At 59.7% G+C, this 12,963-nt stretch overlaps 1 protein-coding gene across 2 annotated transcripts in view; it reads right to left on the bottom strand.

Annotated features, from left to right (window-relative positions):
• Nucleotides 1-12,311, bottom strand: part of ZNF469 (zinc finger protein 469) — a 61,851-nt gene extending 49,540 nt beyond the window's left edge. For both annotated transcript variants that reach the window (XM_025371114.1, XM_025371115.1), the window contains exon 1: nucleotides 12,182-12,311. The gene's annotated coding sequence lies outside the window, so the exon portion shown is untranslated. The remainder of the gene's footprint in view (nucleotides 1-12,181) is intronic.
• Between the last annotated feature and the right edge of the window lie 652 nt (nucleotides 12,312-12,963).

The following is a 12,963-nucleotide window of genomic DNA, read 5'->3' as shown; positions in this document are numbered from 1 at the left end:
CCATCCACCCATCCATCCATCCATCCACCCACCCATCCATCCACCTATCCATCCATCCATCCATCCACCCATCCAACGCATCCATCCACCCATCCGTCCATCCATCCACCCATCTGTCCATCCATCCACCCACCCATCCATCCATCCACCCATCCATCCATCCATCCATCCATCCACCCACCCACCCACCCATCCACCTATCCATCCATCCATCCATCCATCCATCCATCCATCCATCCATCCATCCATTCATCCACCCACCCACCCACCCACCCATCCACCTATCCATCCACATACCCACCAACCTACAGAGCTCCCTGGCTGGCTGTCAATGGCTATAAGAGAAAGTTCCTCCTGGCTTCAACTTTCTGAAGTTCTGCCTACAGAGTTCACCTCAAAGTAGAAGGGTCCCTGGGGCTGATTCACTGCTTGTGGTGGGGGGGCACCTGAGCCAACCTAAGGCTGTACGGGCCAAGACATGACAGCAAAGCCCAGATCCCAGAGTGGAGAGGCTGATGCGGGCAAAGCTGTTGTTAGGGCCAAGGCACAGCAAAGTTGTCCCGGAGAGCAGGGAGGGATGGGGGTGAGTACAGGTTGGTAAAGAGGATTGGGTGCCCACCCAGTGGTGGGCCCAGGTATCTGCGGGGACCACAAGAGAAGGACCACATGAAAGCCATGGTGACAGGGCTCTGACGTGTCCAGGGGACTCCACATGCTGTTGTCACGCTCTGAGAGGCCCTGAGCCCCCTGTTCCCTCAGGCGCTGCATCTTTCACTCTCTGAACACCTGGATGTCTCCTGGCCTCCAGGGCCAAAAAAATGACAAGGTACCCCCAGCATTCGACAAGCTCACCAGGTGGCAGCAGAGATGCCAGGCCTGACCTGGGGAGGGGCCAGGAGTGTCAGCCGCACCTCACACCCCACAGGCCTGTCCTTCAGGGTGCCTGGCCATGTGCACCTCCTGTGCTCATGATGCGACCAGGAGGCACCTTCAAAGACTGAGTCCAAGAGAACACAGAATGCTTCACGGATAATTTTTAAAAATCTAGACCACATGTTAACATGAAACTATTGTGGTTATGCTGGGCTAAATGAAATGTATCATTAAAGTTCATTTCACCTCTTTTCTCATCTGAAGCCACTGAGCACCTGAAACTTGAGTGTGGCTCAAACCCTGCCCCTCTCAGACTGCGCAGGTGTAGACGTGTCAAACCCCGCCCCTCTCAGACTGCGCGGGTGTAGACGTGTTAAACCCCGCCCCTCTCAGACTGCGCAGGGGTAGACGTGTTAAACCCCGCCCCTCTCAGACAGCGCAGGTGTAGCATGAGTCGCTCCTTCCTGAGGCCCCAGCATGGCTCGCCCTTTGGGGGTCCCCAGTGACCTCTCCTGGACATATGCCCTCGAAGCTGCTGGCCGAAGACTGGTGAGGCAGCGTCCGCCCTACTTGCAGTTGGAACCGCGACGGCCGCCACACACAGGCCCTGGCCTCTGGCTTTCAGACCAATTGCCAGCCTCGCTGGTTGTCACCTGTGTCCTGGAGGCAGGACTTGTGACACCAGGGAACAGGTGGGGAAACGGGCTGAGGGTGTAAAATACCTTGACAAAGCCCACAGCTCCAGGGCTGACCCCTACCTGAGCCCCTCCTCCTGCCCAGGCAGCTCAGCACTGGGGCGAGCCCACTCCCGCTCTTTCCTCCATGGGCTCCTGGGCCACAGGGCACAGCAGGGCTTTGGGTCCCAGGCACCTCCCGACTATGGGAGGCCCCCGCGGGTGCCCTCTGGAGACTCTAATTATTCCCCAGGCACCGGTGCGGCATAAACACAGCCCAGACATCCAAGCAAAGCAGGCTGCTGGTGTGGACAGCCTTTCCCAGAGCTAAATGCAGCTCCCAACTCTAGGCCGGCCCTGAGCACTCAGCTAACAATCGGATGCCGCGGGCCCTGGGCTGACCCTGCTGTGGGCTTGCTCCCACTCACCGGGAGTGACCGCTTGGCCGGGCGCGGAGGGCCGCTGGCGGCCTTTCTTCCGCTGGGAGGGCACTCCAGGGCGGGCGAGGCAGGAATGCACACGGGCTGGTCCGCGTTTAGAATGTATTTATAGACCAACCACAGCTGCCAGCCGCGTGGTACCCACGAGGTCAGCTTCCTGCCAGGCCCTGCAGCCAGATGTTTACTGAGATTGCAGAGACCAACCCACCCACACACGCCTGGATTTATCCCACATCCACACTCTGAGGCCTGTCTGGGCCAGGACCTGGCAGACTCCGGGACTCAGCTGGTGACAGTCAATGACCCTCAGCAGGTGTCAGTGCTTCAGGGACTTGGGACCCAGGACCAGCACGCAAACCACACATCTACAAGGAGCAAGGGAGGTTGGGGAGGGAACCTGCCTGGGAAGGGGCTCAGGACCAGCACGCAAACCACACATCTACAAGGAGCAAGGGAGGTTGCGGAGGGAACCTGCCTGGGAAGGGGCTCAGGACCAGCACGCAAACCACACATCTACAAGGAGCAAGGGAGGTTGCGGAGGAAACCTGTCGGAGAAGGGAGGCCTTCTGGGAGGAAAGGTAGGGCAATGTTGGAGGTGGATTTTGAAGGATGAATAGGAGTCTTCCAAGAATTCCAGGTGGGGATGAATAGCAAGAGCAAAATGGTCTGGTGGTGAGCAAGGAAGTGGGGTGTCTGGGGACAGCAGCTGCCATCAGGTCCCTGAAACAGCATCTAGGGACAGAGAGATGAGGCTTTACAAGGATCTCAAAGCTCAACATAGGTAAAAATCACCAGAGCAGCCTAAGATGCAGACCCCAGGCCCTGCCCCAGTGATTTCAACTTAGCTGGGAATGTGTGGTTTAACCAGCCCCCGAGGGGGTCTGATCCAGGCCCACCGACCCTATTTTAAGAAACTAACTCTCTGAGAAGAAAGAGGTCCATGATGGACACAAAAGTCGAGTGCGGCTTCCCGGAGAAAACAGAGAAGGCTGTCAGGTGTGAGAAGGCTGGGCCGGGGAGGAGGCACCTATTCTAGGCGTCTGGCATCAGGATTGCAAGGTACAAGGGCACTCAGAGACCCTGGGTGCAGGGCTGAGCTGCTCACGCAGCAGCTGTGGGCACTCGTGGCCACGGAGTGTTTGCACATGGCTGGCCAGGATCAAGACGCGATGCAAGTGCAGAACGCAGGTGATTTCTGAGAGCGCAGCAAGGAGAACGTGAACTCACTGATCTTTGTATCAGTCACATGGTGGAATGAGGATATGTTGTAGATACAGTACAATTAATTTCACCTGTTTCTTTACATATTTTTTAATGTGGCTATAAAATCACTTGTATAGCTGGAGTTTGTAGCCTGCATAAGATATTGTATCATGTTATATAATGTATCTGTATCATAATATGATACTGTATCATGTTCTGTATTATATGACAGGTTGTCATACATCATATCTTTATATTATATTATATATACATTATTACATTATGTTGTATATCATATTATACTATATCTTTCTAGCTATTTCTATTGGTGAATTGTGACCCACAGGCTGCAAACCCAGCCTGCACAGGGTTCAAAATGCTCGTAAAAATTTCCAGCCAAGAGATGTTACAGGAAAGTTCAGTTAGGCTTCTCTCGAAAGCCGATGAGATGTGGCTGCCATGAGCCTGTCTCCTCGCATCTTCTGAAGATGTGTCAGGTGCTCGCCATGGGCCACAGACCGCACTGCTCCCTGCTGCCTCCTGTCCCCCAACCCTACCTGTCCCAGGAGCCTTCCCACCTACACAGGTCAGAGGCTCCCGATCCCAAGGCATTGGACCCATGCCGCTGGGGACCACTCAGCCCTTCACGTGATGAAGAGGACCCCAAAGCTAGAGAGGGATGCCCCTTGCCTTGGGTGGCAGAGACAGCGAACCCTTACAGTCTATCCAAAATGATGGCCCTGAATTTGCCGTTCCCCAGGGCTTTGCCCAGGGTCAGACTTGATCCTCTGGATGCTGGGACCTGGGGAATGCAGCCAGTTAAGTGCAGTCACATGGAGCAACTGTCCTGGCTCTGCCCCTCCTACCAAGCAAGAGGTGGCAGCTTCGAATCCCAGCCCTGTGTGCTGCCCAGCTCTTTCCATGCTCCACTGGAGGCTGGCATCCAGACCCTGCACATGGTACCCTGTGCCGCCTCAGCACCACTGGGGTGCTCTCCACACCTTATCACTCCACTGTACAGGTGGGGAAACTGAGGCTGTGGGGGACTTCCCCACAGTCTCACGGGCAGCAGCTGGCACAGTGGGATTCTACAGCACACCTCCCAACTGCGACTGCATGACATGGGCAGCCGGCAGCGGGAGGTGGTACCACTGCCAGGACAGCAGCCTGGTTTGGAGAGGACGACGCAGGCCATTCACCTGGGCCTGTGGTGCGGCGGCTGCCTGGGTCGGGTCTTTTGGAACTGCTGACCATGAGTTGCCAGAGGTTTCAGTTCTGCCAAGAGGAATGTGTCTCTGTGCCTTTGCCTACGCTGCTTCCTTTGCTGGGGATACCCTCTCCTATCTGGCGTGCTTAGAGAACTCCCAGTCACCCTTGAAAACCCACCCAGATCAGAGATGCCTTCCCCCAGGGAGCCTCTGTGGGATCCTCACACACTGGCCTGTCTCCTTAGTCTATCTGCCGGCTTCTGCTTTCTGGAGGGGCTGCTTGGGGGCAGTGCCCGGCGGCGTCCGAATGTTAGAACTGTGGCCGTCCCTGCTTCCTGTTTCCTCCAGCTGAGTAGCTGACAGCGCGGGAAAAGTCAGCTTGCCTAGGAAGGGGAAACTGAGGGCCCTCGAGGTTGTATCCAAGTGAGACGTGGGTCAGGAGGAGCAGTGGGGTTCCCAGGCAGAGCAGCCGCCTCCTGTTTGGTTGGAGAAGACACACAGTACTCATGGACCCCACATGGGGTTACACAGTCCGGCCTCCTCCCCCAGCTCCTCTGACTGCTCCCCGCTGGGTGGGCTCTGGACAGGTGCCCTGACCTCTGTGGGGTTGAAGCCATGGGGCCCCTGCCAGTTGGTGGGTGCCCCTACTCCCATGTGTATCCAGAACTGGGGAAGGTGCCACAGGACAGATCCCAGGACCTGCTGGGCCCACTGTGAGAGAGGCCTGAGCTGAACCCCGTGACCACCTGACCTCTGTGAGCCCCTCTGCCGGGAGAGCACAGGGATGTCCTGGGTTTCCCAGAACCAGTGTCAGTTCAGAGCCAGTGTCTAGTGGCCCCCAAAAGTCTGATTATTTCTTTCTCCTTGACACATAGCCACCCTGGAAAAAGGCTGTGGTTCCCTTGGGAGGAGCCTGTGCAAGGATGAACAGCGTCATCTCTGGCAGTGCAGCGGGGCCCTCCCCAGGCCGACCCGGCCTCGCTCAGGGCTTCAGCAGGCTCACTGTGAGGAAGCACCTGGCCCTGCGTGTGGAAAGTGGAGAGTGGACAGGTAAGTGCTCAGGAGGTGAGGGCTGTGCTGTCCTCAGGGGACCAAGGAGGCACAGTAGGGGAGCCTCCTGGGGGACTGCACTGTCATTCAAAGACACGGCCTTGGGGTCCCGAGAGCCACTCACTCCCTCGCCTTGATCTCGCTACTCAGGGCAGAGTTTGAATCCTGGCCCCATTCCCAGTCGTGTGGTCCTGAGCCAGCGCTTCACCCTCCCTGGGCCTGGTTGCTTCATCCACAGAGACGGGGTAAGAGGTTCCCACCACTGACACACTGGTGGGAACGGAACGGTGCTGAACGGAACAGAACACAGTGGTGGGAGCCGAATGGTGGGAAACAGTGGCGCAGCTCCTTGAAGGCCAAGGTGGCCACGGGACGAACCACTTCCACCCCCAGGAACCCGCCCAGGAGAGATGAAAACGGGTGCCCACACAGAAGCGGTACACAAATGCTCACGGCACCTCAATTCACAACAGCCAGGCAGTGGAGACAAGCCAGGTGTCCAACAGAGGAGGGGCGCGTGCACAAAACTAGTTCCATCCACGTGGCAGAACAGCGCTCAGCCACAAAGAGGAAGGAAGCGCCGACTCCCGCCATGGCAATGATGGACCCTAAAGATGTGACGCTGAGTGACACAGCCAGTCACAAAAGAGCAGGGTGTAGGAACCACGTACTAGAGGTGTCCAGAACGCGCAAATTCACAGGCAGGAAGGAGCAGCTGCCGAGGGCTGGGGGAGGGGAACAGGGAGTGACTTCTTCATGGGCACAGGGTTTTTTTGGGGGTGATAAAAACGTTCTAGAACTAGATGGTGGTGATGTCTGTACAACCTTGTGAGTATCCTGAAAACCACTGAAGCATGCACCGTAGAAGACCGGTTGGTTATGTGACTCGAGCGCTTTACCGCTCTCTATATAAAAGGTTTCTACAGCGAAGGGTTGGTGTAAGGCACAGAGGACGGCCCTGGCACCCGGCTCCCCGGCTTCTACAGATGGGGCGGCTTCCTCCAGTATGGAGACCCGGGTGTCCTGGCTCCCACGCCCCCTCTGGCTGGGATCTTAGCGAGTCACATTCCTGCCCCTGCCCGGAATGCAGAGAAGCTCCATTCTGTAGCCTCCCAGTGGGCAGTGCCCGGCTGGCCACATCCAGGCCTGGCGACGCAGGCTCTGTTTACACACAGCCACCTTGGCCCGGCAGCCCCGGAGGAATGCGGAAAACCCCGCTCAGGGACGCTCCCAATGGTCACATTCTGCAGGCAGCTGCCGTGCCCGGCCGGTAGGGAAGTCTCAATGGCTGCTCATGAATACGGACTCTGTTTGGCCGCTGGCTGGGATGCTGGCCCTGCGAACAGCCCAGAGACAGGACAGGCGCTGTTAGCAGGCGGCCAGGGGACGGAATGTCCCCCATCCTGCCTCTGGCTCTGGCCCGCTGACCAGGAGGGGCTGAGGGTGGGGAGTGTTAGGAGCTGCCCTGGGCACAGCTCCCTCGGCCGGGGCCGCTGAGTTCACACTCACTGCCCACTCATCCCTCCACTCACCTGCCTATCCACTATCCATACCCTTGCGCCTGCTCGGCCGCTCTCCTCTCTGGGGAGCCCCTCTGCAGCCAGTTTGGGGTTGTAAAGAGACTCCAGGTACCATGCACCCCACTTGGTAATACAAACTGAGGCTGGGAGCCATGGCTGCCCTGTCCTGGCGGTGTGACTGGGAGGGCTGAGTGAAGCTTGGCCCCAGAGCTCTGAGGCCCCCAAGCCCATGTTCTTTCCACTTGAGGGGCCACCCACCCTGATTGGAGGAGCAAGGGCGGGGGAGAAGACAGGCCTTTGCTCGCAGTTCCTCCATGGCAGGGGGCAGAGCTCCTCTTGCTTCAAGAGCTGGGTGGTGGGGGGACGGGGTGGCGGGAGCCCCAGGTCCACCATACCAGGGTGGGCCAGGTGAGCACCCAGCATTCCCCAGACATGCTGGGTCTCCTCAGCCTGGCCTTCGGACTCTCCTCGCTGGGTCAAAAACAGCTTATATTTGGAATTCTCCTCCCCAAGGCCAGCTCCCTTTCAACAACAGGGTGATTCTCAGAGACCACTTCACTCCCGGCAGGGCTGGGGTGAGTAACAAGCAGGAAGCCTACAGTTTGACGCCAGGTTACAGTCCCCAAGCTGCCCCCAGCGTCATCGCTGGTCTCACTTTCTGGTCCTCCGAACTCAGGACCAGCAACCGCAAGCAGCCGAGGGGGTGGGGCGCGCTTTGAAGAACATCTGGAGGCCGTGCTGACTGCGGCCTGAGTCCCCCGGCACCCCGGGGTGGGTCCTGCCCGCCGCTCCCACCCCGCCCCAAAGCTGGCCTGGTGAACCCAGACCAAGGGGGCAGAACTGGGAGTGACGTGGACTCACAGGAATGAGAGGGCTGGACGGCTGATAGCACCTGATGAGGGCCAAGACCGCGACCCTCTGACCACTGGGGGCAGCTTCTGCAGGCACGCAGGATGGAAGGTCCTCAGGGGTACGGACAGCGGTCCACACCTAACCCAGGGCTGCCGTGGGGGCTCTGGGGGTCTAGCACAAGGCGCTCCTCTGGGTGGACACAGTCTTGGAGGGTGGGGAGGCCTGACAAGCAGAGTATGGACTGGATGCCCATGTGCAGTGAACAACCTGCCCAACTGTACTGGCCCATCTTTCTTTCTACCCAGGGAAACGGAAGTCCTTAGCTCCGAAGTATAAGATTGCAGCCAGTCCCCAAGGACAGCATCTGCCACCCCCACCATGACCATCAGCAAATGATGAGCATGGGGAGGAAGTGGCCAAAGAAACAGGCCCGGAGCAACTCCAAGGCCACCTCACAGAGCCCCATCCTTACGGGACCACCCCCTGCCTTCCACCATGCTCCGTCCAGCCCCCAGCACGTAGCAGGTCAGCTCCATCAGAGAACGAGGCTGGCTCATGGGGGTCAGTTGAGAAGCCCGGGAGCTTAAAGCCACTTGGAGACAGGCTCGACCTGGGAGCGGCTGGTCTCTCTAGGTGGGTGGATGGAGCTGCGTCTGGAAAGGAATCACTAGAGGGCCCTGGATGTGACAGGACCCTTTGAGTCACCAGCCAGCTCCTGCTGAGCCTGGGGAGAAGGGATCCAGCCTGAACAGGGCACCTTCATCAAGGCGGACGGCCTTGCAGGGTAGATGGGACACCAACAATGGGAGGTGGGACGTAGGATGGGTGAGGGCAGCGTGTTCCCACGAGGGTGGGGGTGACGTCTGGGGGAGTAAGGCAGACAGTTGCCAGTGGAGATGGGGCGGGATGGTGGGGTCCCAGGCAGGAGGTGGGAAGAGAGAACGTGCATCCTGAGATGGACCCATGAAGACCCTTGTCAGGGAGGAGAACAGGCCTGGACTGTGGCCTGGAATGCAGGACACCGAGTGTGGCCACTGTCCACAGTGAGCAGGAGGATGGGCTGGTCACACTCTCTCAGGTCTACTCCCTGCCCTGCAAGTCGAGAATGAACCAAAGCAATGGTGGGCTGGCCGGCCAGGAGGGAAGATGGAGAAGACGCTGGGAAGATGGGGAAGGCAGCGTCCACAGGACTGGGCTGCATGTGTCTTGCCAGCGTCACTGCTCCTTATGGCAGCCTCCATCTGGACTTTTAGTTGGCACCTTGCACCACTCAGGTCTTTCTTGTCCTCAGAACCCTCTCCACAGGTCCCATGGAGTCTCCTGAAACCCATGGGATGTGACCACAGCAGCTGGCACCTACCAAGCACTTGTGGTGTGCCAGGCCTATGCCAGTATGCTCCACACACCAGCCCGTCCCACGAACCCTTGTGAGGGCTCCCCATTTTTCTGATGAGAAATCAAGTCCTAGAGGGGTTTGGTCACTCAGTCAAGGCCACACAGCCCCTAGTAGCTGTTTCCAGAGCCTGGACTCTTAACCACTACACAGCCATTCCCCACGTCGTCAGCCCCATGTTTGGACAAGGAGGCAGGCAAGGTAACAGAATTTTTTTTTTTTTGAGACAGAGGCTCACTGTATCACCCAGGCTGGAATGCGGCGGCACGATCATCGTTCACTGCAGCCTTGAACTCCTGAGTTTAAGTGATCCTTTCTCCTCAGCCTCCCTAGTAGCTGAGAGTACAGGTGCACACCACCATGCCTGGCTAATAGCTGTTTCCAGAGCCTGGACTCTTAACCACTACACAGCCATTCCCCATGTCGTCAGCCCCATGTTTGGACAAGGAGGCAGGCAAGGTAACAGAATTTTTTTTTTTTGAGACAGAGGCTCACTCTATCACTCAGGCTGGAATGCGGCGGCACGATCATTGTTCACTGCAGCCTTGAATTCCTGAGTTTAAGCAATCCTTTCTCCTCAGCCTCCCTAGTAGCTGAGAGTACAGGTGCACACCACCATGCCTGCCTAACTTACTTTAATTTGTTTTTTAGTAGAGATGGGGTCTTGCTATGTTGCCCAGACTGGCTTCAAACTCCTGGGCTCAAGTGATCCACCCGTCTCAGCCTCCCAAAGTGTAGGGATTACAGGTGTGAGCCACCACCCCCGGCTGGTAACCAAATTCTTAGTAGTAGTCAGAACCAGAAGGGAGGGTGGAGGGCTTGTCCTGAAAGCATCTGGGCTCCAGATGAATCTACCATGGCCTGATATCTAGGGCACCATAGGTGGTGGCAGGACTCCAGGAGAAAGAAGGGGAGGGCATCTCTGCTTCCAGGCCACCCTGATGTTCAGGTTTACTTCTGTTCAACAAACATGAGGAAAGGGCAGAAATCCACTGAATTTCTCCCAGGGGAAGGTGGCAGGATGGGGCCTGACCTGGAATGTCAAGTCAGAAATGACCTGAAGAGATTAGGCATACAGGGGGAGATCATCTCTATTAAAATTCTCCAAAGGCAGCCATGTGGACGAGCTGAGCTGATGTGCTGCCTGCTGCCCCAGGATGATGGACCAGAATCAGCAGAAAGAACAGGTGGGAGGCTGTTGGTGCAACCTGAAGCAAAGCTTCTCATCACGTTCCAGCTTAAGTGCATTCCAGCTGGTAGGACTGCTGGAATGGCTGGAACAAGCTGCTGTGATGGGGAGTGAGTTCCCTGTCACCGGAGGTATTCAAGCAGAGTCAGTAACCTGGAGGCAGGGTCTGGTGGAGACCAAAGCACTGATGAGGGTGTTGAAGTTCATGACCCCAAAATTTCCCTTGACCCTGAAATCCTGGGACTTCCTGGTTTGCACACTGCCCAGGGCTGCCAGCCTGCCCAGGGCTGCCAGCCTCGGGGCGTTACAGCCACACACCCTTCACCTACGCTTCCCAAGCTGAGACTCTGCAGAGCCCCTGGGTTCCCTTCCAGAAGGCCCCGGCCTTCCTCTTTGCCGGGCCTTCTCCCTCTTTTCTATTTGCAGGGCAGAATGACCAGCTCCTGGTTAGCTCTGTCCTGGGGTCTGGGACCTGCCAGGCACATGGCATGGAAGGCACGTCTCTCCCAGGCCACCTCCTCCGAGGGTGCCTGGCTGCCCTTCCTAAAACTGCAGCTCCGCCCCGCTTCTGAGCTCCCTGCTCAGCCCTCACGCCCGACGCTGTCCAGGCATTTACCTGTTTATCTCGTTTATTTTCAGGAATGCAGGGCTCTAGGCTGTGCTGGGGGCACCTAGGACAGGCTGGGCACTGAGAGAGCCTCAAGACACCTTTGTCCACCGACCGGCAGAAGGGAGCTAGACTTGCTCTTGGCAGAATGGGCAGGGGCTGTCAACGACACTACCGCGTGCTGTGCTCACTTCCCAGCATCAGCCCACTCTGACCATCAGTGTCTTCATCTAAGACGTGGGTTAACACGGATCTCAGGACGTAAGGATTAAACGTAATAACACGTGGCACACTCCCTTTGCCCAGTATGGCTCACGGCTGGGGATGAAGCAGTTAACCGCCTCCGCCACAGGAGCGGACTTGGCAGCCGAGCTGCCCCACAGCCTTCGCGGCCCCTCCGCCCCCGCCGTGGACCTGTCCCTCCGCCCTCGGCCCAGGGTGCAGGGACAAGGTCTGGGTGGCCGCGGGAGTCCCCCGAGCCCCACTGGCCTTCCCTTCCGGCCGCCGCCACGCGGGGCGCCGCGTCCCCACGGGTCTAGACGTCCAGCCAACTTCCCGGCTCTGCAAAAGCCTCTGGGGGTGCGCGGGGCTGGGCGGGGGCGCGGCGTGGTCTCCCCCAGGGTCGGCTCCAAAGCTCCCACCCCCGTCCGGGGCGCTGACACCGCCGACCCGCAAGCCTGTGCCGCGCTCGGAGCGCCGCGGGGCCAGCACGCCCGGGGGGCGGCCCGGAGGAGGCGGCTGGGGCACCCCCGCTCCGATCCGCGATGAATGGAGCGGCCCGGGCCCCGCTCCCCGCAGCCCCGCCCGGAGGCCCCGCTCCCCGAGCCCCCCGCTCCGCGGCCCCCGCCAGCACTTAGCCCGGGCGCTTCCCAAACTGTCCGCGGAGCCGGACCCCGCGCTGCCAACGCTCCGCTCCGGGCAAGGCTGCGGCCCCCGCCGGGCCCCAGCGCTCGCAGCCCCGCACGTCCGGGCCCGGGCGGAGGGGGTCCGGGGAGCCGGGCCGGGCGCCGCGAGCGCTGGGAGGGTCCGGCCCCGCCGGGGAGCGGCCCCCGAGGGCGCAGGAGCGGGAGCCGGGCCGGGGACCCCCGCGCAGCCCGGTGACACCCCCGCCCCGCGTTCCAGCCCTGGGTCCCCAGGCACCGCGCGCGCCCGGGGGGCGCATCCGCACTCACCTCCGCTCCGAGGCCCGCTCCGCCCGCCACGCCGGCCGCCGCCAACGAGCTCCCGGCCCGCGCCGCCCCAGCGCTCTGCAGCGGAGGCGCCGTCCTCATCCCGACCGCAGGCCCGCCCGGGCCGCCCGCCCGCCGGGCACCGAGCCGCTCTGCCGCGCGCTGCGCCTCGGGGCGGGGTGGGAGGAGAGGGAGCAGCCGCCACCCTGCCCAGGTCGCCGCGGGCCAGCCCTGCAGCCAGCTCCAGCCCTGGGCCGGGTGCTGGGAAGGCCGGACGCCGGCCGGCGGCCGCGGGGTCTGCCCCCCGGAGGCTGGGGCGGCTTAGGTTACAGACTCCGCCACCCCCGCACCCTCCCCCCAGCTATTTTTAGCGCCGCTTTTCCTAGGTGTTTGTTTCATGGGACCCACCCCGGAGATGGGGGGCCCTGAGGCATTGCTCCCTGAACACCCTCTCCACATTCCCCGGACAGCCCACCCCAGACTGGCAGGCCTTGCTGCTCAGATGGAAACACTGGATTTAGCACAACTTAAAAAACGCCTGCCATAATTCTACCCATGTGGCTTCCACTGGCTGCACTATCTCCATCCCTGGCCTCCGCTTCAGCCCCCAGGTGCCCACACATGACACGCTTGCCCCTGTGCCTCTGTCTGGGGGTTGGGGGATGTCCCAACTGGCACCTGGCACCTGCCTGGGCAAGTTCGGTTTGAGTGGCTCAGGTTGGCCCTCGAAGGCACCATGAGGAGGTTCCCGTGGGACGCTTTCTCGTAGGTGGGAGTTAACATTG

Source organism: Theropithecus gelada, chromosome 20, assembly GCF_003255815.1.
Source record: "Theropithecus gelada isolate Dixy chromosome 20, Tgel_1.0, whole genome shotgun sequence".
Lineage (NCBI taxonomy): Eukaryota > Metazoa > Chordata > Mammalia > Primates > Cercopithecidae > Theropithecus > Theropithecus gelada.
Note: the sequence above shows the minus strand (reverse complement) of the source record. Positions and strands in the feature narration are given on the sequence as shown.